Raw genomic sequence first — 26118 nt, 5'->3', positions numbered from 1 at the left:
GCTAGATTGAAGGAATGTCTTGTAAAGGCACCATGTTTAGCATACCCCATAAAGGACAGGGATTTCTTTATAGAAATAGGTTTTTCTGAACATTGTATGTCAGCAGTATTATCACAAAAACACGATTTGAATCACAAAACCATTGCATATGCAAGTAAGGCATTTTCCCAAGTTGAAATGAAATTTAATGAATGTGAAAAGGCCCTATTAACCACTGTGTGGGCGCTACAACATTTCCGCCCCATTGTTCAGGGAGAAAAGGTGATTATTGAAACAAATCATCAACCTTTGCAATTTTTAGAGAGTAAAAGAATTAGATCAGGCAATCTAGCGCAATCCAGAATCACTTCATGGACGCTGGCATTACAAGGTTTTCCCGTAGAAGTGAGATATGGACAAAATAAAAAGAGCCCAATTGCTCAAGAGTTAGCTGACTTACATGACTGTGCAGCTGAACAAATACCAAATGAAATGGAAGTGGAAACTAGTTTTCAGGAATTTGAACAATCATCACACAAAGCTTTTGATGAAAAAACATGCAAGGATTTGCCAACTGTATATGTGGATGGTTGTGCTTTTCACATTGAAAATGACAGTAATAAACAGTTAGTGGCAGGAATAGGAAATGTCTGGTTGAAATGTGAAGGCGTCCCCAGTATAGGGATGAGGATTGGAGATAGGAGCAGTCAGGTGGCGGAATTGGCAGCCATTTATAAAGCAATTGCTACTGCAGTTGATAAAAAGTTCAGTGAAATTGTCCTGGTGACTGATTCTGACTATGCACGGAATAGCTTTGTGGAGTATTTGCCTGGTTGGAAAGCAAGAGGCATGGTTACATACAACAAAAAGCCACTTAAACATGGAAAAATGATACAAGCCATAGACAAATTGGTGTCAGAAAATAATTTAACAATATACTGGAGAAAAATTTGTGGGCATTTAAAAACACCAGGAGAGGATAAGGAGGGAAATGATAAGGCAGACCATCTGGCTAAGATTGGGGCTGTGATGGGAGAATTGCTACCTATTGATTATTTAATGGGTGAAATACAAATTGATGCAGTCACACGTTCTAAAGCACCAAAGGAGGTAGATCAACCGGTGGTGCAGTGGAGCCATGACACGCCAGACCAAGATTTGATTGAGGCACAAAAGAATGATCACATTTTGGGAATCTATTATAATCATTTGATAGATCCTGAACAAAATCCTTTAACAGAAAATGTTTGTATGGGAAAAGAAGAGTTGAGGGTGTTATTAAAGAACAAAACACGAATCAGATTACAGGATGGACTCATGATTAGAGAGTCCATAACAGGACAAATACAGTGGGTAGTACCCCTTTCATTCAGAGGACTGATGCTACACCATGCAAATGATGCCATAACTGCGGGCCATAGAGGTTCACAAAAAACATTAGAAATATTAAAAGATTATGCTTATTGGCCACATATGTCCCAAGATGTGGAATTATATACTAGAGGATGTCTAGTATGCGCCCAATTTAAACCTGCTTCACCAATGCATAGAGCACCATTGATGAAAAGACGCCTAACTCTCCCATGGTCAGATTTGCAAATAGACTATGTAGGTCCTTTAAAAAGGTCGAGCAGGGGACACCGTTATATTTTGAGTGTGGTATGTTTGATGTCGAAGTGGATTGAGTGCATTCCTGCACCAGATTGTAGTGCGCAAACAGCAGCCACATTGCTGGTGAACCATGTGTTCTCAAGGTTTGGGTTGCCACAAAGAATTGAGTCAGACAGAGGAAGTCATTTCACAAGTGCTCTAATGAGTAAGGTATGGCAAATACTAGGGGTGAAAAGGAAACTACATATCGCATATCGGGCGGCGTCTTCAGGTACAGTTGAAAGAAGCAATAGGTCTGTTGTGGATATTTTAAAGAAATTTGTGGCAGAAGCAGGTTCCAGCTGGGATTTGCGTTTACCATTGGTTTTGATGGCAATCAGGTCGACTCCTGCCAAAGCAAAAGGTGTTAGCCCCCATGAGGTCTTAACACGTAGGAAAATGGTGTTACCACAACACCTACTATACAGAACACATGATCAAACCCTTGTGAGTGCATCCACAGTTCATGAATATATTGATGAACTGAGGAGACATTTGCAACATGCATTTGCTTTTGTGCAGAGAAATCTGGAAAGAGCTGCTGACAGTGCAAAGTCATATTATGATAAAAAGACATCAGTAAAGGAATACAGTGTAGGGGATCAGGTGTACAAGTTTCATTTTGGAAAAAGTAAACAGAAAAATTCTAAATTTCTAGCGGCCTGGCAGGGGCCATTTCGAATTATAGATAAGGTCTCTCCTGTAGTGTATAAAATTTTGAAAAATGAAGGTGAAACAGCAATAGAGCAGTTTGTCCATGTAAAACAAATCAAACCATGCCATCCCAGACATGAGATCAGGCAGCTTGAGCATGTAGAGACAGATAAAGTCCCTTAAAAAAAAAAGGAGAAAATAAGTGGATGTAGTCAGGAGGCAGTGACAAAGAAGTTAAAAAAAAAAAAGTTGATTGTTATGATGGCACATAAACACTGTAATATATGTAAAAATATATAATATAAATAAATAAATAAATAAATAAATAAATAAATGCACATATAATGGAAGCTCATGGTTGGTGTGCAGAGAGAAAGTGTGTTAAATATTGAATATCTGTTTGTTTTCTTTTAACTTGTGTTTAATTTCAGAAAAAAAAAAAATGAAATATTTTTACCAAGCATGTTTTATTTTTGGCAAAAGGATGAAGTTAGTATTGTGCTATATACCTAATCTGTTTATTTTCTATATTGATTTAGACAATTAACATTATTTGGTCGGAGGTTCCGGGATCAGAGGCCACGGGAGACGATGGAGTCCTGGAGTCCCCTGGATGAAGACCAAAAGATGCCTGCCTCCAGGTGGAGGTGAAGACAAAATAACCGGAATGCCAAAAGAGATGACTGCTGTGGATTCAAGATTGCCAAGATGAAAGAATACTCGAATGAACCGAATAACATCGCTGGTCGGGACATACCAAAAGAGACAAAACAGAAGTTCCGGCATATGAAGTTCCACGTATTTATTATTTTAATTATTTATTTTAATTTGTTATATTAATTATTTGTTTTAGTTAGTTGTTTTATTTCGTTGTTTTTAATTGACTTGGAAAATGTAAACTTAAAGTAATGCCACTTCCACTGAGAAGGCAAATGTGGAACATTTTATGAAATGCAAAAATGGACTCAGATGAAATGTTGATTGCAAATTTTTCATTGATGCACATGAATATTCATTTTGTTGGATTGCTATATTGTAAAAAAAAAAAAGAGAGAACAAGTTGTTTTTAGGAATTGGCTTGGATTGTAGCCAAGTTCTAAAAACAAAAGGAGGGTATATGTAAGGATATTTGGCATGTTACAGCACAGAGTACAGCACTACTGCACAGGTAGCAAACAGCACAGAGTACAGCACTACTGCACAAGTAGCACATTTTTTTTTTTGCAGCACCACCACAAGGGTGCGGTGCATTGCTATATGGGTCACCAGATTAACAAGGAAAGACAGGCTATTCAGTCAAAAACGATTTTAAATATAAAATGCAAATCCAGTTCCTCATTGTAAAAGCACACATTTTTACATTAAAAATGCATACTCTGCCTATATTGCTAGAGACACATTTGAAAATTAACAGCTAACCTATTAACCATTAACCTGACTAATAAAACCTTATTTAACATAACCCACTAATAAAATGTGTTCTCCATTGCAGAATTAGGCATACTCTGAAGGCCATTTAAATGTGTGTGCAGATTTTTTTTTCTTCTCTTCTTTGTCTGCTTCTCCGTGTTTTTGTGCACAGTAACTGCAGGAAGAAGGAAGTCAGATTTGCAACAATTGCAAATGTATAAGCAAAGCTATTGTTGAGAGTAGGAGGATGAGAGATGATGGATTTCATTGGGACACGTCATACAGAGGGCTGAGATGAAAGTTTTAGTGGGCAGTATCGGGGAAAAAGACAGGGAGACATTTTTCTGCACTACTGGGGAGAAGACCTGGCTGTGGGACTCCTGACTGAATGCAGATTCCTGCGTCCTGCTGCAGTCGAGATTGGGGAGAGCTGGAAGAAGGACCTTTCCACTGGCTGAGGCATTCCTATCTGCAAAAGCTGAGAATTCCGGGCAATGACCCCGGTTTGAGAAGGCAAGCGTTCCTTTTTGCTGGAGTTAATACAAGGGAGCCACATTCACAAAGAGAACAGCCAAAGAGAACAACTAAAAAGATAAGGTAATGAGAAGTGTGGGAGCTGAGTGTGTACGGTAATATGCAGTCAGTGTAGGATTCCTGTGCATGCCTTAATCAAATGCTAATGTTGCAATTTGAGTCCTGTTCTCCACCACTCTCTTTGCAGTGTGTCATAGACAATGCTTTTACTGCACCATTTTATTTATTTCTGTAAAGAATGAGATCGTGTTTAAATGCAACTTTTATAATACAGAAAAATATTTGAAAACAGACGGGTGGTGTATTTACTATTTACCATTACAATGCCGATGATGTGGGGAGATTTTTAAACAGTGCAATGGTCATTTTAAGACAGATGTGTGCATGTCAGAATCAGTATGAACAGTTGTGAGTGACCGTAGCATAGCTTGTTGGAGGTACATGAGCCAACGGGAAGAGAGACTCTCTGAACATAGCTCCCTACCGTATATAAGGTAGTGGAAATTACCACAAGACTACCATATATAGCTCTCTGTCGTAAATAAGTCAGTGAGTTCGCCCATGGTGGCACACCATCACTATTACTGAAAAATGTGGTATTCCTAAAATGTAGGTCTGAGGTCTCTCTAGTGATCACACGAAAAATCTAAGCAAAGATAAGGGATTTTGGACATTGGGGCCACAAATAAAACAAGGGAATTATGCTCACCAAAATACCACCAACCGCGCCTACCACCCACGCATACCAAATATGCATGCCTGGGTGCTGAAATAATGCATGTTCACTGTATTATTGTCGTACATGGCCAAATCTGAATACAAGGAGTGATTGTTGCTAAGTTATATTTCGGCGGTAAGAAAATACCGTCAGGCCCCAAATCTCCACAAAATACCCTACAGAAAGCAAAGGCAGATGATCCGTCTGCCACTGTTCTTCCACCCAAAGGTCTGCTAGCTGAATAAAGGGTAACAGTCCACAATCATATAATCGATAATGGAGGAATAAAGACCACTGCTAAAAACGTGCCTGGGGAGTGTGTCCCTCAAAGACCTGCCATTCAACTCAACCAGACAGTACTCAGATAAGAAGGTGGCTAACTCTCTTTCCCCTTTGCTCAGTTGTGTTAAATACTGAGTTCCTCTTAGGAATTCCACATGCCTCTTATACCCTCTTTGTGCTCATCCGTTGGAGGACCAAGCTTAACATTCATGTCTCCTAACACAATAAAGTTGCCATTATTCCTGTTGAATGAGCTCTCAGTCCCTTAACTCTTTAAAAGCGGCCCTTTACCTTTTTGGGGGAATAGTATACTTTAATGATGTATAACATATTCTGAAGATCTCTAGTAGACGACTTAAACTCAATCTTACCATTGACTTAGATTCAGGGCATAATCTAGTCACTCTCCGCCCACCATGGATTCAAATCATAATATGTAGGCCTCCCTTGTTTTGTCCCTTCATGCTTGTGTCCAGGATTGCAAAAGTCACCTATTAACCACGTTTCCTGGATAAAAACGATGTTAAATTGACCTAAATACTCAAACCAGTTGGTATATAGCCATTTGGCTGCAACACCCGCTACATTGAATGAAACATGATCTATACTCTATCCTTGTCACACAATGAACCCCTTCCCTACTGGTCTACTAACCTGTGAGTGGCTAGATGTGATTTGGTATTTGAGGATCAATGCAATCATACACCCTGTCCGTTGCTTGTTGTGGTAAGATAGTTTTCGTGCTCAGCTGGATCTGGAAAGTCTTGTCTTATCACCCCTAGTGAGGTCAATTATCGAAGATCTACAGGGGACCAAATGAGTAGTGTGAGAAACATGAGAGTATTCTCCCGAATGGACCTTGAGAATACCTTATACAGGTGGCCAGGGAAGGGCTGGTGCTGTCAGATCCCAACCCTGGGGGTGGACGAGCGGGGGAGGATAACCTTGGTAGGGGAGCCAGGGGTTAAACTTGGGAGAACGCCCCAGGTGAGACAAGGAATGACATCAGAAGGGATAAAGGAGAAGAGGACGAGATCCCTAAAATCTTTATGGGTTCAAATACATCTGCATCGCTTCGTACCAGTTAAACAATCCCGCCCAGATCCAACAACCCCTCTGTAAATAACCAATTCTATAAGGTCCCAAAACCGGTTGCGCCCAAAAAGTATCTATGCCGCAATCCCTATTTCCCTATTACGCCCGCGAATACTCCTGATCATTCCCTTTCACATCCCACTGGTTATTCTTTCCCGACCACCCAGTGTAAATTGACTAAACATTACCATTCCCATAATCCCTCCTCTTCCATTCATGATAACAATCCCGGTCATTCCTGTCTGTTTCACAAATCCTATCAATTTCACACTTCTAAGTTTATCAAGCCCCCTGGTACTAAAGCTATAGTTCCATGTGACACTGTTTCCCCATCCTACCACGCAGAACACTTAGAAACTCTACCTCTCTGCGATTCTAACCTGAACAATTCCTTACACTGTAACAGACAAAGGACTAATGATAAACCTGTTACCTGACATGCCCTGGTGCAAGGGTCAGGCAGAGTCAGGCTATTGACCTAAATCACACACACCTGACAGCCCTTTCCTTTCACCACAGGAATAAAAGTTGGAGCACAAGAGCACACAGCGAGCAAAGCAGACCACACAACAAGACAGCTAGCCAGACCCGGCAGGTCAAGAGGAGGAGAAAGGCTGAAAACATTGAGGGCTGATGAGGAGAGACACAACCTTGCCTTTCTTGACAAAACCCTGTGAAACCTCTGCAGAAGGAATAATGAGACTGAGGGCAATAGTCCAAGTGTGCTACAGCAGAGGTCAACGGAGCGTATTGACACTGATGGGCCGGATCAAGGGATACTCCTACTACTGTGGTATCAGCCTTGACTCCAGGTACAAGGAAAGCCAAGCAGTTCATCACAGCCAGTAAGTCGAAGGGAGAGCTGATAAGAAGCGGACTATGGTGAATGTAAGTCGTAAAGTGGCAAAGTGAAAGAAGTTCAAAGAACTGTAAAATTGTAAAGGGGAGACCAGCTGCAGAAGAGGATGGAACCACTTGGGTGCTGCTCTGGGAATCTCTGCTCGATCCCCATCTGAGTGAAACTACAGATACCAGAAGGCTGTAGGAGAGCCACCAAGATAGGTCAAAGTGGTCATACAGGAGGTCAAGCAAAATCCCTTTACAGTCGAAAGCCTTTGACCTAAGAACTGTAGAGGAAGAAAGGGAAGTGCATCCCGCTTCGTGAGAAAGCAAGGGAAATGAATCCCACAAACATTGAAAGCAAATGTGAATGTGAAGTTGGAAAGAGTGAACCCGGAAGAGGGATGCTGACGAAGAGGGGACAAAGACTAAAGTCCCAAGAAACAATGTGTTGACAAACGTGAACCCGGCTGAGAGATGTCCATGGTAAAATGTTTATAAAGACATTAAGATTAGTGAATGTTGGAAAATCCATAGTGAATTCAGTGGAGAGAGGCTGAAAACAAAGAAGGGTCTCTGCCGAGAAGAGGGGACCCAGGGCTGAAGCCAACAGTAGAGAAATACGTAGAACAGAACTTTGTGTTTGTTAGTTGTTGTTGTAAACCTATCAGGCCCTTGGAACCAGGTGGTGCAACCACTGAAGGCCTTGATATCGATAGGAACTATTTTACAATCCAAACCCGGAAGAGCAAGATCAAGGGGGTGACATGCTATCACCCAACAGCAGGAGGAACAAAGGTCAGTGCCCTGAAGAGGGGGATCCAGGGGTGAATAATTCTCACTCTAAGTAAAAACAGGATACAAACTTTCATTTTGTTGAAGGAACTTTTGTTTTGTTATTTGAATACATCAGGCCCTTGAAGGGCAAGAGACTTTCAAGAGAAACGAGACTTGGCCACCAACGGCCCTGATAGCTGCAAGTGGAACTGTCATCTTGTGCTGGGGAAGCTCGAAAGTGTACTGTGCTCCAAGATCCACCTTACCCTGTGCTCAAAACGTGGCGAAGGGAGACCCAGGCTACCACATCCTGACATATTATTTGTGAACACTTGTTTCTTTTCTTGAAAACTATCTCACACCCTTGTTGTATTAGTGGTAAGGATTGGCAATACCTTTTTCTTATTACAGGCCCTTTTATGTGACAAGACGCCGTTAGGACTGCCTTATTATTATCTGATGGTTGTAGCTTGCTCCCTTCTTAGATTTAGGCTTAGATTAGGCATGTAATAAAAACCTTGAACTGTGATCACTTCTGTCTGTCTTTACTGTTGCCACCATGAGTTCCTTACATACCCCAATAATATCTGCTACCTTACCTGCATCACTATTAACCTATTTTGTACAGTAATTCACTGCTTCTCATAACCTGGATGTGTTCTCATCCAAACAATATTCAGTTATGAATGGTGATAGAAATTGGCTAACATTGCTATACAAATGTCACACAATATTTTCTTGAGGCTTCATGTTTGGCTGAAGGCAGTGCCGTAAGAAATCCATCTGTAGAAAATAAGGAAAATATTAAATGCAATGGGTCATAGCAGGAGGAGGAGAGCCTGATACTCAAGGGAAGCCCTCATACCTCATTACCCTTGGTGGAAGCATAGTTAAGGTACACGGTGGAGCCTGCAAAGTTTTGAAGATGCAGAGCAGCAGATTTCAAGATGCTGCAATCCCAGTGTACAAGACCACAAGGAAAGTGGTAAGAACCAGAAGAGAAGGTACTTGGTAGTGACACAAACACATATGCAGAGGTGTGGGCAGCATGCAAGAGGAAGCAAGAGGAACAGTGGTGAGATAACCGTGAAAGCACATCTGAACGCCGTCTGAGCATCATTGTATGCAGATGGTAGATATCTGACACCGAGAACAGGAGACTGAAGAACAATGAAGAGAGCGAGAAACTGTTCCGAGAGAGAGCTGAGTCCTGCAAATGTTCCCCACATCCGAGGAGGTAGTGGGGGAATAGGGAACACTGGGCGGGCCACCGGGGAATCATTATTTACAAAACACAACTTGTTCCAGTCTTGAGGATGAAACCATAACCAGAAAGCTGAATGGTCGAAACTGTGAAAAACTAAGGGAACACATATTTCATAATCCGCTAAAGAAAGCCCTTGAGTGTATGTAAAGAGAAATTCATCCCAGTACCGAAAATATTGTAGACAAGCCCATATAAGAAGGGAAGTGAACGGAATGAAATAAGAAGGACATGTAAACAGCCCAGGTGGGGAAGTAAGAAAGAATGGGAGCAGAAACCCTAGGAAGAAGGGCAAGAACCCTATATGTGCAAAGTAGAATTGTGTGAGAAGGAAAGGCTTAAAACATAGAACAGGAGAGGAAAGATAAGGCTCACCATTGAAGAGAATAGAAGAACCCTACATCCCAGAGAGAGTACAATTAACTAAGAAAGCCTAAAAGGCAATAGTATTAAAGATACTTTGCAAAAGCATAAATAGAAAGATTGTGAAGTACATATATGTGATACCAAGAAGAGGAGAAACGATTGTATGGAAAACTACTGTGGAGAGGGGCCATAGAAAGGTCCAGAACTAAATGCTACAAGACCTAATAAGAAAGACTATCAGAATGGACTATACTAAGAAATATATAGTATAACAAGAAACTTGGATAAAGAGAAGACCAAGGGAAGAAGAGACATTCTCTTGGCCTATTATTCTTTAGTTATATTTAGTGATAGGGTAAGAGATGGTTAGCTTGGATGGATGACATCACACTGGACTTCCTGACATCTGATGAGCACCTTTAGTTTCTTCAGACAGGTAGGTATTCCATTTAGTCATAGGGAGAGATATACCTTACTCTTTTAGTTAAATACAAATAATACAAAAATGTCATCAAAGTGTCTAGATCATTTTTCTGACCCTCAACAATACATTGTGTTCCAAATGATTTTGTTCAAATGTTGAGTTTGGTCCAAAAATAGATTTTGTTTTTGAAATTCGTACATGTGTTTCTATCATTGTTCTGCACTTGTGTTGCTTTAATTAAGACTTGTGTGCATAGTTGCCAAATGATTATGGCATCAGCGATATATTGCTAATCTTTCTTTGGGCTTTATCTCTGAGGTTAGCTGATAAAAACCTGCAGCTTCATTGATCCTGAAATTTTTAAATGTTTTGGGGAGAGCCATTAACACTCAGGTCTTATGGGATTTCTAGCATACATTGTATTCTTGTAGGTAGATAATAGAATATGGAAGAGTGTCCCAAACTTGGAGTTAAGGCTGGAAAGAATGCAACACCCAAGCAGGATTTAGACATTTTTGGATTTCAACACAAATTTGTAAATTTGAATGTGGGACATATCTCAGTAGGTAACTAAATAGATTGCTACGTTGGAATGTGGTCAGTGTGCCATGAAGTAATGACTATTTGTGTTTGTACTTAAATGTATGTTGTATTTATTTATTAAAGAACAGGTGTTCTTAATTTGGTGTCCGCGGGCACCACTGGACCAATCAGGAACCATCATAACATTTGCTTGCATCACATAAAGGCACTGATTGATCAATTGAGAAATGTAAGGGGTGTCAACACTTTTGAAAAGCTGCCATGTTGGATTTTCAAACTGCACACACATTGCAGTGACAAAATATTAAAACACACAACATTACACTTCTCTTACAAATGAAACAACATTTGGGGCAGTTAGGGTAGTAGAGGATCGGGTGTAATAGGTCCACAAAAGGCTAAAAATTGGGTGTTTCTATTGTCTGATATCTTCTAACATCTCAGGTGTTTGGTAACATTGCTATGATGTTCGTGAACTTGACAAATGTTCAAGTGCATTCATGCCTATGTATACAAATACAAACTACGGGGTCATGAACAGTTTTTGGGATGTTTTAGGACTTTGGTGCGGTTTGACAAAACTGTACAAAACTTTGCAAAAACAATGTAGAATTGACTGAATATTTTTGCAAAATTAGGTTCAGTTTCATCAAGGGTGCAACATTGTTCAAGGGGGTCCCAAAATGTTTAAAAGCTAGCAGACTTGAATGTAAAATATGTTTTACTTGCAGCTGCAGCCTGAAATGATGGATGAATTACCGCCAAACTTGCACAAGGAGCTTCATCTAGTCCCCAGTGGGTTTGTGAATTTGGAGTTAATGCATCTACTAGATTCTTTTTTAATGATTAAAAAGTTGCTAAAAAGTGTTATCTTGGTTTGGTCCATAGACTCACTTCTTAATTTAGTGTCTGATGACACCTCTGGACCAATCAGGAAATCAGAGAGATCATTGGTAGGAGCAGGAGCCTCTCCAACTGCTGGAGCAGTTCCCCTGCATATTTCGAGGGCCTGGGCTCCATCTAGATTCAAGGTAGGACCCAGGGCTCATGCTGCACCATATTGCGTTAGGTTGCTGTTAACCTTTAATATCGCTGTGGAATTGCGGGAAAGCAACAAGAACTTTCCAGCTCGCCGTCTACGAGTTTGAATAGCTGCCTCAATAGAAGTGTTGTTATTATCTGCCCTTTACTATCTGAGCCTCCATTGCAGCCCACGAGCTGTAGCTTCTCTAAGATGGCCACCCACATTTCTTCTTCATAACCTGCCTTCAAACATACACCCAGGACCCGCCTGTGTGTTTGATTGGCTGCTATCTCCCTCTTCTAGCCAATCCTGTGCTGGCAGGCACTAAGCCGCCACACCCACAAAGGAACAGACACTAAGGCACTTCCCTGTCCCAAGCCCGTCCAGAGAGGCCAGGGCGAGGAAGTCTGCCTATCCGTGCCATAGACTATCTGCACCCTCATTTAGCTGGTGCCTGCAACCGCTTTTAACTGGTAAGCACTCCCGAAATCATCCTTGCTGTTGTGACTTTGGTTGTTGTATCGCTTACATCCTCGATCAGATACCTCTTCGCCTATTTGCCTCACAAACTGTTCTCTATAAACACTTGATACTCAGTTGCACATATTGCCATTGTACCATATCGCAATACCGTGATGTTCATCTCATCTATGCCCATTGCTGCTTGATGTTTTCATTCTGCACCTAAACCAGGGACGTGCCTATTATTGTTGCTCATGCCCTCCCATTCATATACTTTCCATCCTAAGTGGCTCTAACTTAAATATAAGTTCTTCGATGCACCTTTTACCATACGCCGCCCTGATCGAGTATCTTTATTATATAGTATCTGAAGCAACCTCGCTCCCATAGCACCAATCTGCCTTCTGCACAGAACTACCTTCTCTGGCGAATAGTGCGCACACACGGAATCCCTTTATCCCCTCAAATTCCCGTCACTGACTTGGTGCTACATTACTGCCTCTCCCTATCGAGTGGGTCGCACGCCACCCACGTTGGCTAATACGAGCCCTCTGTGCTGCCACAGCTTTTCTTTTCTCCGCTCCAATAGGCTAAAATCTGCCTTCCTTCTAAATTGCTCTCAGAGCTTCCCTCGACATACTGTGGTACAGAATGCACTTCACCCTACACATGCAAATGTAACAATATTTTTTTAGACCTAGTCATTGCCTGCATAACTGTAACCTGAACACCCTACATATGCCTACATTACCTCACGCTAAACTACCCAGTACTTGCTGCATACTTCTGCATGCTATAATCACTATATAAAAAAAAATATATATCATATCATACCTTAGCTCTAGCTCAGTGTAATCCCTTCTCGGATATAGGATCAATTTGCAAATAACCTACTATGCCCAATCATATAGCCCATTTCTTACACATGTGACTAACTTGTAAAACAGTTTACTTTACCCAATACATATGCCTAGCATGTATAAAAATCTCCTGTAACAGCCATTATGCACCAAATGTCCTGATCCATGTATGAACCTACACTATGTTGCTCTAGTTTATACCGTCCAATGGGCTGTTAGTCATTTGTCCTAGTACGCATACTGTTTGTACCCACCTATGCTGCAACTTGTGAAACCAGCCTATTGTTTACATTGTATTTCTTTTTTATTTTAGCCTCTACTTATCCTGAATTTTGAATTCTGCATTCAGCTATATCTGCCACGATATCTGAATACTGTATCTAGCCCATGCTTGCCCCGCCAGCCCAGCACCACTCTATTAGCATATGCCTGGTACCTATACGCGATACTAGCCTATATTGGCCCTACCATTTGAATGCTGTACACAATACATACCTGCCTTGCCACTTTGCTGCTGCATTAGCCTATATCAGCCTACCATTTGAATGTTGCATCTAGCATAGACTTGCCTACCACTTGATTGCTGCATTAGCCCATACCTGCCTATTATTGTAATGTCACATCTAGTATATACCTGCCTTGCCACTTTGATGCTGAATTAACCTATATCAGCCTACTATTTGAATGTTGCATCTAGTTTAGACCTGCCTACCACTTTGCTGCTCCATTAACCTATATTAGCCTACCATTTGAATGTTGCATCTAGCATAGACCTGCCTAACCACCTGATTGCTGCATGAGCCCATGCCTGCCTATTATTGGAAAGTTGCATGCAGTATATACCTGCCTTGTCACTTTGATGCTGCTTTAGCATATACCTGCCTATTATTTGAATACTGCATTTGCCTGCACCTGCCTGCCAGTTGAGTGTTGCACCAGATTATGCCTAACTATGCTATAGCCTAAACCTGCAACTCTTTATAACCTGCTTTTCCTTGCCTATGATCATGAGGAAAACTATAAGAATTCAGACAATACACCTGGTACTAGGCCTCTTTGCCATTATGGCTTCTGCCTCACTTACCTCATGCCCGCCCAAAGATAGAAATGTGAGATTGAGATCTAGACTGTCCAGCCTCTATGAACCTTCAACACACTATACCACTAGAGGCTCCTCACGTAAGGCCACCCAACCTATTGGACTAGCCAATAAACGCACACAATACCATAACCTTCTTTCTTAAAATTATCGACAGGGTAGCCTACCTACAAATTCAGGACTACCTAGAAACTAATAACTTACTAGGCTCACGCCAGTCTGGCTTCCGGGTCCTTCATGGCACAGAAACAGCCTTGATCGACCTCAAGACCCAAATTGGCGAGTTGAAGGACAATGGTAAATCAGCTATGCTACTCCTCCTTGACAAATCGGCAGCTTTCGACCTGGTGGATCATGCAGTCTTATGCAACCATTTTAGGTCAGCTGCCCATTTCTCAAGTGATGCCATAACCTGGGTGCTATCCTTCCTTGCGAACCATACAATGAGGGTCTTCTCCCCTCTAGCAGCCGCTGACCCCATACAAGTCTCCTGCGGTGTTCCTCGAGGATCATGCGTATCTCCTACCATGTACAATATCTTTACTAAGCCCTTGTTTGACAAGTTGGACAGTTTGGGTGTCACCTACACTAACTACGGAGATGACACTCAAATCCTCATCCCTCTTTCGGGCAACTTCTTGGAAGACTCGGCCTTAGTAAATAAGATATAACTCCTCATTTAGGCATGGATGGCATCCCACGGCCTCTGCCTGAATGACGATAAAACAGAGCTACTGATCTTAGGCTCAGGGATGGCCATTAAAAAACTTAACCCTAGGTATGCCTCATTCAGCATCGATAAAAATGTCATCAAAGTGTTACCTTCTGTTAAAACCCTTGATTTCTATCTTGACTCAGCACTCACCCTCAAGAAGCAAATTAACTCTCTAGCTTCTTCTACAGTTTATACGTGCAAATTGATCAGAGCTTGCAGACCATTCCTTTCTGAGACTAGCTGCATCACACTAGCCACTGCACTTATTCTATCTAGACTGGATTGCTGCAATGCTTTATATGCAGAATCCAACAAGTCCATTACTGATAAATTGCAAAGACTCCAAATTAATGCCCTTAGAATAGCTTTAAATATCCTGAACATAGAGCATATCTCTTCATTCAGAAGAAATGCCCACTGGCTCAAAATTAAGGACAGGATTTTCCTTAAAATCCTCTCCCTCATGTCCAAATATCTTAATAATATAGCACCTCACTACCTTGTAGAAAGAGTTAACAAGAGTACGTCTGACAGACCCAAAAGAATATCCAATGCCTACACCCTAAAGTTTCCTAGATACAAATGGATCACAGCTTGTGGCTCTAGCTTTCTGGTTCTAGCCGCTGAATCCTGGAATGGGCTCCCCCTAGATCTCAGAACTGACCTACTCTACTCCACATTCAGACGGCAACTCCTCACCTGTCTACGGTCTAATTACGCCAATCCCGACTGCCCTCTGACCATCTGACCCCTTTCTGACCCTTCGCCCTACCCATCTTTGAATGACCTGCAATGGATTTCTATGCTAACCATTGCCAACTGTATTTTGGTATTTGTATTGGGACCACTTGCTCATTGCTAACCTCGGCTGCATTCCAAGTTGTCACTGCTTATTACTGTTTATTATTTATTGTATGTACCTACTTACCTATGTAACTAAGCTTCCTAAGTATTTGTGTATACTCTGTAACTAAGCTTCCTAAGTATCCTTGTATTGCTTGCGCCCAGCTACCTGAGGGTATTGGTCTGCGCTATATTAAATAAACAAACAAACAAACAAACAAACAAATAATGTTTGCAGACAGCAAGTACAATCTCTGATTGGTCAATTGAGAAGTGTGAGGTTTGTCAACTCTTTTGAAACAACTGCCATGTTGGATTCACAAAATGCACCTGTAGTCCATGAACATTTCAGTGACAAAATATAAAAAATCACAACATTACAATTGTCTTACAAATGAAACAACCTCTCACAAGGAGAAGGCCAGAGATAATGTGGTATAATAAGTCATGTGTTATTTCTTCTGTGATATCTGTGGAAAACATGTTTACTCATGGCTGCAGCTGAACCACTGGACACATTGGCACATAACTTTGCGAAACCTCAGCCAGGTGCCAAAGGTGTGCTTTTGCAAATTTGGTGTTAATCTATTCTGTGTTTTATTTTCTGAAAAGTGGCAAAATGTTGGTACAAATAAATAGTGATATAACTTTGATGCCTAAGGCATGTCCTGTGGCTCTAGAGACCAGTGTTGGGGAGGATAGGTCATTAGGACCCCCCTCACATACATCTCCGACCCAGGTGGAGACTCATGACTCGTCTGCGGCCCCCTCGCCCTAAGGGCCCAGGAGGCGGGGGGGCTGCGGATCGACTGAGGCTGCACGACTGCAGTATAAGACGTAGCATAGACCCCATTTTGTATTAAGACAACTCCATTTTGTGTAAAAAGGCGCTAAAATCCAGTCCATATAAAGTTGCTCGCACACTCGCACACACAGAAAGATGCAGCCTGACCCCTGCTTGACTGCGCTCACAGGAGTATACACTCCCCCGCAGCCTCAACCTCATGGTCGATCCGCCGAAGGCTTGATCTCACGAGCAACGAGACATGAACAAACAACAAAATAAACACTGTATCACTTGGTCTTCCGCAGTACATCATTTGCCCCAGCCGTGTCCAGGCTCGTTAGAAGGTTACTGAAACCAGCCCAATCCTGCATGCCCTGACCCTGTACCAGGCCCTCTAAGTTGGACTGTGTGGCGCCCCTCACCCCCCCAAACCCCAAGGCACCTTGCCTAATGAAATAAGCATTTGTGTAATATATGTCGTGTTGACTAACGTTTGCTGCTATTCTGGAGACGTGTGATTTAAGAGTAATATGTGATCGCTCCTGTACATGATATAACAAAGCGCATTTGTAATGCACGATGATTAGCCGAGGCAGTGGAGCCAGATTGTACTGTGATTTAATATGCAGTGCTCTCTCCTACACACAACCCAACCTAATGGTACCTCATGTTCCTATGTCATCTAATGATGTGAAATACTGTGTTAAATGGCAAAACCATCTCCAGCCTGTGTTCCCATATTAATGTAAACATATGTGTATAGTACCAGAAGCTCCAAGTGTTGCCACCCACCCTTGCCAAATGTACGGGGAGCTGCCCTGTGCAAGGAAACAGGCCCAGAGCTGCAAGGTTGTCTCCCCCCTCCTCCCTCCCAGGCCCGCCAGGGATAGCTGGTGTTCGCACAGCACAGCCTCGCCTCCCCTCCCAATCTTGCCGGACCCTCTTCAAGCATCCACCTCCCCCATATCAAGAGGCTGCCACAGCCTGACTCTATGAATTACGAGCTACCTGGTCGTAAATCCCACCATCTCCCGTCTCCCGGGCACCAGATACATGCCCCCCATGGCCCATTGGTATCCCTGTTCACCCCAAGTTAATGGCCCTCGAAGGGTGGCGTCCACCCTTGTACTAACAGATCGTAATACCGTCCTTCATTATAGCCACCAGGACAGGGCGATAGAATAACCCCTCCCCCCTCTGCACCCCTAGCCCTGCACATGGACTCGTGGGACTACCATACTTGAACCCAAATGTTACTACAACAGATGGATAGGGATACCCCCTATCACATATCCATGTCCCTGTCTCCTCCTTGAGCTAAGATCAATGTATTACAGGATTTACCAGACACCTAACATTGTAGAATGTGACGAATGATTGCGAGTGTGTGGCCAGAGGGCAAGTGTTAGAGCAGCCACCAATCATCAATACAAGTTATGTCCGGCTGGTAGTTCCACCCCGAAGAGCCCAGCTGCCCTGTCTACCCCGCGTGGCACCGCACGCACGTCGGCCAATCCTGGAACAGCAACTGTATACAATGTATACCACCTAGCCTTCACCACCCAATCCCTAAGACTATGTGCCCCCTATAGCTTGTGTCATGTGTGACCTTAACTTTGTAATAAGTAGGACTGTCTTTGCTATTGTCAGACAGAGCGCTCTCAGAGTTTGCAGAGTCCTTTACATGCCCTATATTGATTTAGATAAACCCTTTTGATCTCACCAGCACTTGGTCCTGGTCTCATTCCCCTCCTGGGGTGTGTCCTTTATTGCCTCTCACTAAGGAGGGTGCGTTTCTGGGGGACGCTTACATTCACCAGCAAACTGATAATGGCGTTGAAGTGGGCACTAGACCTGGCCACCAGCAATGTCCTATGTCTGCTCTAAGATAGCTAGCAGGTCCTGCAACATGGATTTAGCCTGTGGCAGAGGGGTTGTGGACACTGGCCTTGGATGCAAGCCTTAAACAGGGATCCACTGTTCCCTTATTGAGGAATCAGGACCACTGGTCTAGGCTACAGGCCATGGCTAATGGTTTCTCTTGGTTGAAACGCGGGACAGGCAACATGTCTGAATCTAATATCCCAGACATAGTGGTCATTGGCCATGGCCTGAAGTCATACCTGGGGTATAGTTGCCACTGGGCCAGGCTGCAGGCCAGGCTCAATCACTTCTATTGGTTTATTTGTGGGGTCGTCAACATCTCTCTAGGTCATGCCCCAGGGATTGTGAATATGGGCTATGGCCACAAACCGTGGGCAGTGTTCAATGGTCCCATTATGGTATTGTAGGAAATTCACCATGCTCCCAAGCTAGATCCAGGCTAGATCCAGTGGCTATTGTGGGAAGCTTTATGGAGCAGGGGTCATGGTTGAGGCACATGCCCACGCAATTCACCCTTCACTTGCATTCCCAGCATCCCCAACATATATTGCTCAAAGTGATGCATGCACTGTTAATTTGGCTGCCACTTTGTTGCATCGGTTTAGGATGCCTGCAGTGCCTGGTGTGGGAGAGGCACCCAACTAAATCCAGCTGCATAATTGGCCTTTGATTCCAGAAAATATCGGGACCCGGCAGAGGCCTGAGGCGAAGCCGGGCCTGTCATTAAACACCTGGGTTTAAGGCCCCTGTCTTTTCCCTCCATCTGCTGCCCAGTAAGGATGTGCCCCCTAACAACGTGGGGCTGTTTGTCCATCTACTTCAAGCAAACTTGGCAGCACTGTTAAGATGGCTGCCACTTTGTTACATTATTTTGGGATGCCTTTTGGGATGCCTGCAGTGCCTGGTGAGGGAGAGGCAACCGACTACATCCATATGCCTGATTGGCCTTTGTTTCCAGCAAATACCGGTCCTGGAGTTAGAGGCCCGGGTTTAAGGCCCTTGTCTTTTCCCTGTCTAGTCCATGGTGTTCGAACCTTACCTTACAGCGAGCCTAAGACTGCAATAACCAATTCACAATGCACCCCTCCAATCTTCAGGTAAGAGGCACACATCCTATGAACCTCTGCCCTGCCACCTATGTAATTCACTCACCTTGCGCCCGTGACTTGGCCTTCACTGCCATGTGCCATTGATCACGCAACATCCCCCCTTTCCCACACGCGAAGTACTCCTGCACGTAACCCACCTCTGGACACGCCGTTGCCTGTGACTGCAATGATCCATACTTCACCTCCTTCTCCGTAATCAGTGCAGAATCACTCCAAAAAGACTATTGATCAATGGTAACCTTTCGTCGCTAGCGCTGCAGACTCTGTCTTCAATGCCGACATTACTCGCTCACCTTGTTCATTGCTGTATTGTCTTTCTGTTTCTGCCATTATATGCTAACATGCCCAGCCCGCATGTCTCAAAGTGTGCCTTTCATTATCTATACACATGTGCTATCCATGACTGCACTACCACTACAGCCTCGCAACATGACACATGCTGCTGCATGTCTATATATTTGCTCTCACATTATCATATCAGTGCCTGCATGACCGTTGTAGCCTTCACAGTGGGAGGGGTGTCTCTGCCAGTCCGCACACCTTGCTTCTCTTAACTCCCTGCATGCCTGATGTACACCCTGTAACAAGAGGTGAGGCTTTCCTAGTATGTATTGACTGTACCAATGATGTCCCATGTATGCATGCTTGATGTAGCCCCTGTAACAAGAGGTGAGGCTTTCTTAGTATGTATTGACTGTAACTATGACGTTCATATATGCATGCCTGATGTAGCCCCTTGTAACAAGAAGTGAGGCTTTCCTACAATGCATTGACTGCACTAAACATGCCAGATGAAAGCTTGATAATTAACGTCTATAACCTACTATGTACAATCACGTTCTGTAACCATATTCTTAAGTTAACAGTGCCTACATGCCTCTGGGCTTTGTGCACTAAATAAATGACAAATACATTTTAAAAAAATGCACTGCAAAAATGATGTATGTTAAATGAGAGTGATAGAACTTTTATATAGTTTAAAAGTAGAATTATAAAAAACATGCATCCAGTTCTATAACAGCATGCCAAATCTTTAGTTATAAATAATTTCGAAATTCAGTGAAACATGTTTGTAAAAGGGACTGATAAAACCTGTGAGATTGAGTGAAATAAACATTGTTAAAGAGTACGTGATGGTTATGTTGCTCCAATAAAAACCTTTGAAATTCAATGAAAAAACATTTCTTAAAATGAGGTTATGGTTACATTTCTTTATTAAGAGCATAGAAATTCAAAGAAAAAATACTTTGTGAAAGGGACGTTATGGTTACATTACTATTATTACAGCCTTTGAAAATCTGAGCATAAAGCTTTGTTAAAGGGATGTTATGGTTAAGCTAGTCTAAGAAAAACATTTGAAATTCAGAGACAAAACTTGGTTAAAGCGACTTTATGGTTGCAAGAATTGCTCAGAATAACTGCGTGTCAGCAGACCAAGTAATCCAAAAACCTAAGCTGAAAATCAGCATGAATTAGGGAGAAAGATTTTTAGTCCCATGACTGCTTTTAGGATCTGGTGATGGTATAAAGATGTCTTGATAATTAAACATAAACAAACAGACATGATGGCTTTCTTCAAAAAATGTTCAGTGTGATACTCCTGAAAGAAATATATTCAGTTACCCCCACTCCCAACTGTCTTGATGTGTTTACTAATATCGATAAGAACAATGGAAAACTGCCAGCATTCATGGGGACTTTGAACTTGGGTTGCAGTGCCTTTGGATTGTCAGCTATAAATAATTGATAGGTTCTCTCCTGTTGTTCAGTTTATTAGACATTGTATCCTGCACTGTTTTAAGATGATACTGATTCATTTCTGGAATGTCTCTTCTAAGCAGGTAACTTGCAATCTGCTCAACACACTAAAGAAAGTTGTATCCGTGCAATTGCCAAAATGCAAGATGAGCATATGTCTGTGTGATATCTAATTAATAGGAGATGATTTAAACCTGAAATTGGAGAATGGCTAACTAGAATGTCTTTTAGACAGAGAAAAATGATCAAACTGGCCCATGTTGGAGGCCATTATGACAGAGGGCTCATATCACACCTACGTTTTGAAAGTTCTATAACTTTTTAGAGATTGGTATTTTAGGTCAATTAAATATATTTTCCGATCAAATGGGAAGGGCAAAACTCCATGAATCTTAGGTTGTCTTCTGTAAACTGGTTAAATGTGATCACAGCCTTTGTTGTTCTTACTTTAACTTTGGGGAACTCTGTTGAGGATTGTCAGCCATCTGTATTATTAACTCCTCATTTGGACGTTATAAACAATTGTGGAACAAATGGGCATTATTAATATATGGTCCAGTCTTATTTAGTGTGGTGAACGAGGGTTGTGTGTGCCCACAATCAATGTTTATTTAGATGACCTGGGCTGTTACACAAGTTACTGATGATAATTGCTCAGTTCATCTCTAAGGATAGAATTATTTTCTGGCATCTAATAAAATAAGAACATTTGACAGGACTAAGGGAACCATTGTCTAGTATCTCCTCTATGCAAAGCAGCACATCATGACCTCCTGTTTTCTGTTAATAAAAATGCAGGATTAAGAGGCTTGATTACTGTGAGGTCTGTAACATGGAAAAGCTTGAATGGGCTTATAATGCCTAGACAGATATAGAAGCCACAGCCTCACAATAAGATAAATTCTGGAGATTGATAACAGCAAGATCCAACACAGAGCAGCAAGGCATTTCTTTCTTCCATTTATTAGGATTAGTCTGGATTTTAAAGTATACAATTTGATCAATGACTTTATTTTGGCAAGTCTACCATAAAAGTATACACATAAAGACACACTTAAATCTCATTCAATAAATATGAGAAGTCATGTAAAAAAGTTATCTATATACATATGAAATTAAATAAACAATATTACTTGTGATATAAAATAAATACATTCATAATTCAGCGTTCCCGGCTGAAACCCAGAATTTCTCATTGATTTGAGCACATACATAGATTAAAAATGTATTCTCACATTATGATGCCCAAAAACAGTACTTTCATATCAAGTTTATAAAACTAAAGCCACTGGCACGGTGTAATGGGAAAATTATTTGATCTAGGTTATGAAGAGGCCACTCCCTTCAATCTCAAAATATGAAGAAAGGTTTATGTCGATTAAGTTGATAAAATGCAGATGCATTTAAAAACTACCATGCGTAGCCTTAGTTTGACACATTGCCATCAGGGTTGCAGTTAATAAATTAGCCAACACATACAAATACATTGATCACAATTTCAATCACTGATGAACAAGAAAATCATGTTTGTTTCCCTCTTAACTCCTATATACCTGGATTCAGGCATTTCATGGGAACCTTTCACTTCACTATTTTCTGCCTTCGCAAATCTAACTCGTCATTACTAAAGCTGCAACATACTGGATAAAATACCCACATGTTATACTGAACATGCTATGGTAGGCATTGTCAGCACAAAATGCAGGAATGATAGATACCCCCAGTTCTTGTGATAGTTATGCATTTAGTATAGTATTTCTTCAGTGCAGTGCCTGCCTCACATATTGTAACAAGCTCCACGCCGACCGTGGTTACTCGGCGGAAATTAAATAAAACAATGCTCAGAGTTAAATAAATCTCTATGAGAAGGATCTTCAGAGTTTTTACATGTATGCCATCCATTGTATGAAGGGCAAAAAAACAAAGTAAAAAGCAGATTATCTTCTCACACTAGGCCCAGAGAGGGTATCTGGTCATTGCATCGAATGCAATAGCATTGAATGCCATACCAGAGAAAAACAAGCATCAGAAAAAATGCATTGAATGTTTTTTTTTATTTTTAAATGTAAAGGGTTTAGTTTAATTAAAATGGGGTTTAAAGGTTAAAAAAGGGGGGTTGCCCCCCCATAACCCCATTAAAAAAAAATGCATTCAATGCTTTTTTTCTGTGTTTTATTTTCTCTGGTATGGTATTCAGTGATATTACATTCGATTAAATGAATATAAACCTCAGAGAGCAACACTTCTCAAGGGAATTTCCCTGCCACAGTGCCAAAACCGATATGAGTGGCCAGCAGTACAATTTTGATCTAGTGTCCCCATGTCTTTCAGGGGCCAGATTACAGAAACTTTGCACCGGTGCAAGTGAAAAGTTGCACGGTATTAGCACTAGGGCAAAGTTTGCCCTATTTTTTTAAAACACTGGGACATATTAGAAAACGATTGCACCATGACAAGTGCAATTTGGCATGGTGTAGACATAGGGCAAAAATTGCTCTTGGGCAAAAAAGATTGATTTTCACAGCATTATTGCAACAGGGCAAAGTTTGCCCTAGTGCTAATACGGAATGGTATTAGCACTAGGGCAAACTTTGCCCTGGTAAAAAAACGCATCCAAAATGTATCTTTCTTGCAGTAGGGCAATTTTGTCCCAGGTGCTTATACAATGCCAAGGTGCATTTGTCATAGTACAATAGTTTTCTAATATGTCCTAGTGTTTTCAAAAATAGGGCAAACTTTGCCCTAGTGCTAATACTGTGCAACTGTGCCCTTGCATCAGTGCAAAGTTTCTGTAATGTGGCCCCAGATGGGTTATTCATCCACGTTAGATAGCCTTCGATAATGGCCTATTAGAAGGAGTTACAAGTGTGTTTGTTACTCGACTCTCACGAGTGGAAGAAACAGACCTCACCTTCACTTGAGATGCAGCGAGCAGGTTTAGATTTCCTGGTTTCAATAAATAACTCAAGCACCCAATTTTCCCCAAATATTTTTCAAATGGGATAACCAAGTTATACGCTCTGCCCTTCTTGGAATATAGGCTGCATGATAGATCGTCCATAAAAAAAAATATACCAAAAAAAAACAAGGCCTACTTCATAGTGACAGGCACAGTTTGGGGCAGAGAGATATTGGTCAAGAATCTTTTTAATAAAATTATGTTCTACAAGTTGCAGATTGGTCTCCTCAGTCATGCCCCAATGTGAGGCTTCATGTCCTGCCGTTGTGACTGCTTTACATTCATAAACTTTCAGGATTCTCTCCAGTGACTGATTTCTCATTTGGTTCATGAACTGCAAAACCCCACCCATTTCTTGTTTAAATGTATTAGTTTGTTTAAAGATATGACGACCCCCCTGGAGATGATTTGAACAGGGCATTCTGAGGTAGTCAAATTCCCTTACGCAGTCTTGAAGGCTTACACACCATTACTGCAGATATGCCTCTGTCCTGACTGGAGCTGTAATGTACTAGTGTTTTTGTGCACCCTGAGTGCCTTGGGGAATGCCCTGTGGTACAAGGTCCATCTTTATATTGATTGCAAGGGTAATTCCACTTACTTTCACCTTGCTCATATTACTTACATGATTCTCATTTTGGCACCTTTAGACCTTCTTCTATATGCTGTAGCTGCAGTCCTCTATGTGCATTGAGATCCTACGGAAAAATGGAAAAACAAATTATTCAAATTCTCCCCCCTCCTGTATACACTCTCTAGATGGGAATTTCAATCAAAGTGTCCACTGATAGAGACAACTTTAAGTCAAATAATTCATTTTGATGAGTGTGATGCCTACCAACCTCAGTTGCAGTAATAGCAGGCACAATCTAAAAGGTTATTCTTGGGGGGCGGTGGTGGAGTCGATTTCTGGTTTTGAGTGCCACTTAAACTGTCAAGATCTGTTACCAAGTTTCCAGGAATTACATTTGTCAAACAATGCTCCTGCATGCAATTTTGGCATTATACCTGCCTCTTCTTTTTGATGTTCCTCTTATGCTTCCAATATTACGTGGTCCTGCTCTTACATTTATAGGACATGCTTGAATCATGAAGCATGTCTATTTCTATGCGTTCATGCTACTAATCATCTTGGCTCTTATTCAATGTTCTCTTGCCTTCATTATTGCTCTGTTTGACTGCTTGGCAATTGTCTACTTTGTTGTCTTTCTTTTCATTATTCTATATCTACTGATTTAGCTTCTCTGCTTTTGATTTGCTTTTCTTTAATTCTTGTCTACTATTCCAACATATCTTTATTGTTTTCAAATGTTTCCATGTCTTACTTCATCCATATCTTTCGTCTCTTTCTTCGCTTTATAGCACTGGTACTACTCTTCAATTGCAGTCTCAGTTTCTTCTTACAGCACAATACTGTATGTGTTCAGCCAAATTGTTGCTCTGTTATCTCCCTACTCCCAAACATTGGAATCAACTGGCACTGTTGATTTGAATTGTATCCCTTTTCTCCTTCACTCTCTACTAAAAAGAAAAAGAAACATCTTCTTAATTTGATGTTTTAGGTAAATTATCAATTTCTTGAATGTGCCCCATTTTTTAGCTCAAATAAACTAGAAATGTAAATACTCTCCCATTGTAATGAATGTTTGCAGGAGGATTGCATTAGTTATGTATGTTATCCCAAGCTTGAGTGATCTTATATCCTACCTCTGTCACTGGCTCTTTTAAATAAGTTTTAATAGAAATCATGTCTACTGTTTCTATTTCACTCATGTCATGAGCACATAGGGTATTGTACCCATATTTAAGGTAAATAAAGAACACAGACTCAAAATATCATTCAATATAAGCTTGGCAAAAGTGGTTTAGAGGCTGAAGGTTAGTCATTCCTTATGAACCCCTCTCTCCATAAGGATATGGTTACAATGAGCAGATTAAATAAGAGTACTTACATGTTTGATTTCTTCAGTCCTCAATTGAATGGGTCCTCATTCTTCAAAATTTTGAAAACCTCCATTAGGTGGCAGCAGACAAATAAATACTGGATGCCAGAGGGGCCTAAGCATGCTCTCAAATACATAT

This window comes from Ambystoma mexicanum, chromosome 5p (assembly GCF_040938575.1).
Source record: "Ambystoma mexicanum isolate Mex_15411 chromosome 5p, UKY_AmexF1_1, whole genome shotgun sequence".
Classification (NCBI taxonomy): Eukaryota; Metazoa; Chordata; class Amphibia; order Caudata; family Ambystomatidae; genus Ambystoma; species Ambystoma mexicanum.
This window is presented reverse-complemented; position numbering follows the sequence as displayed.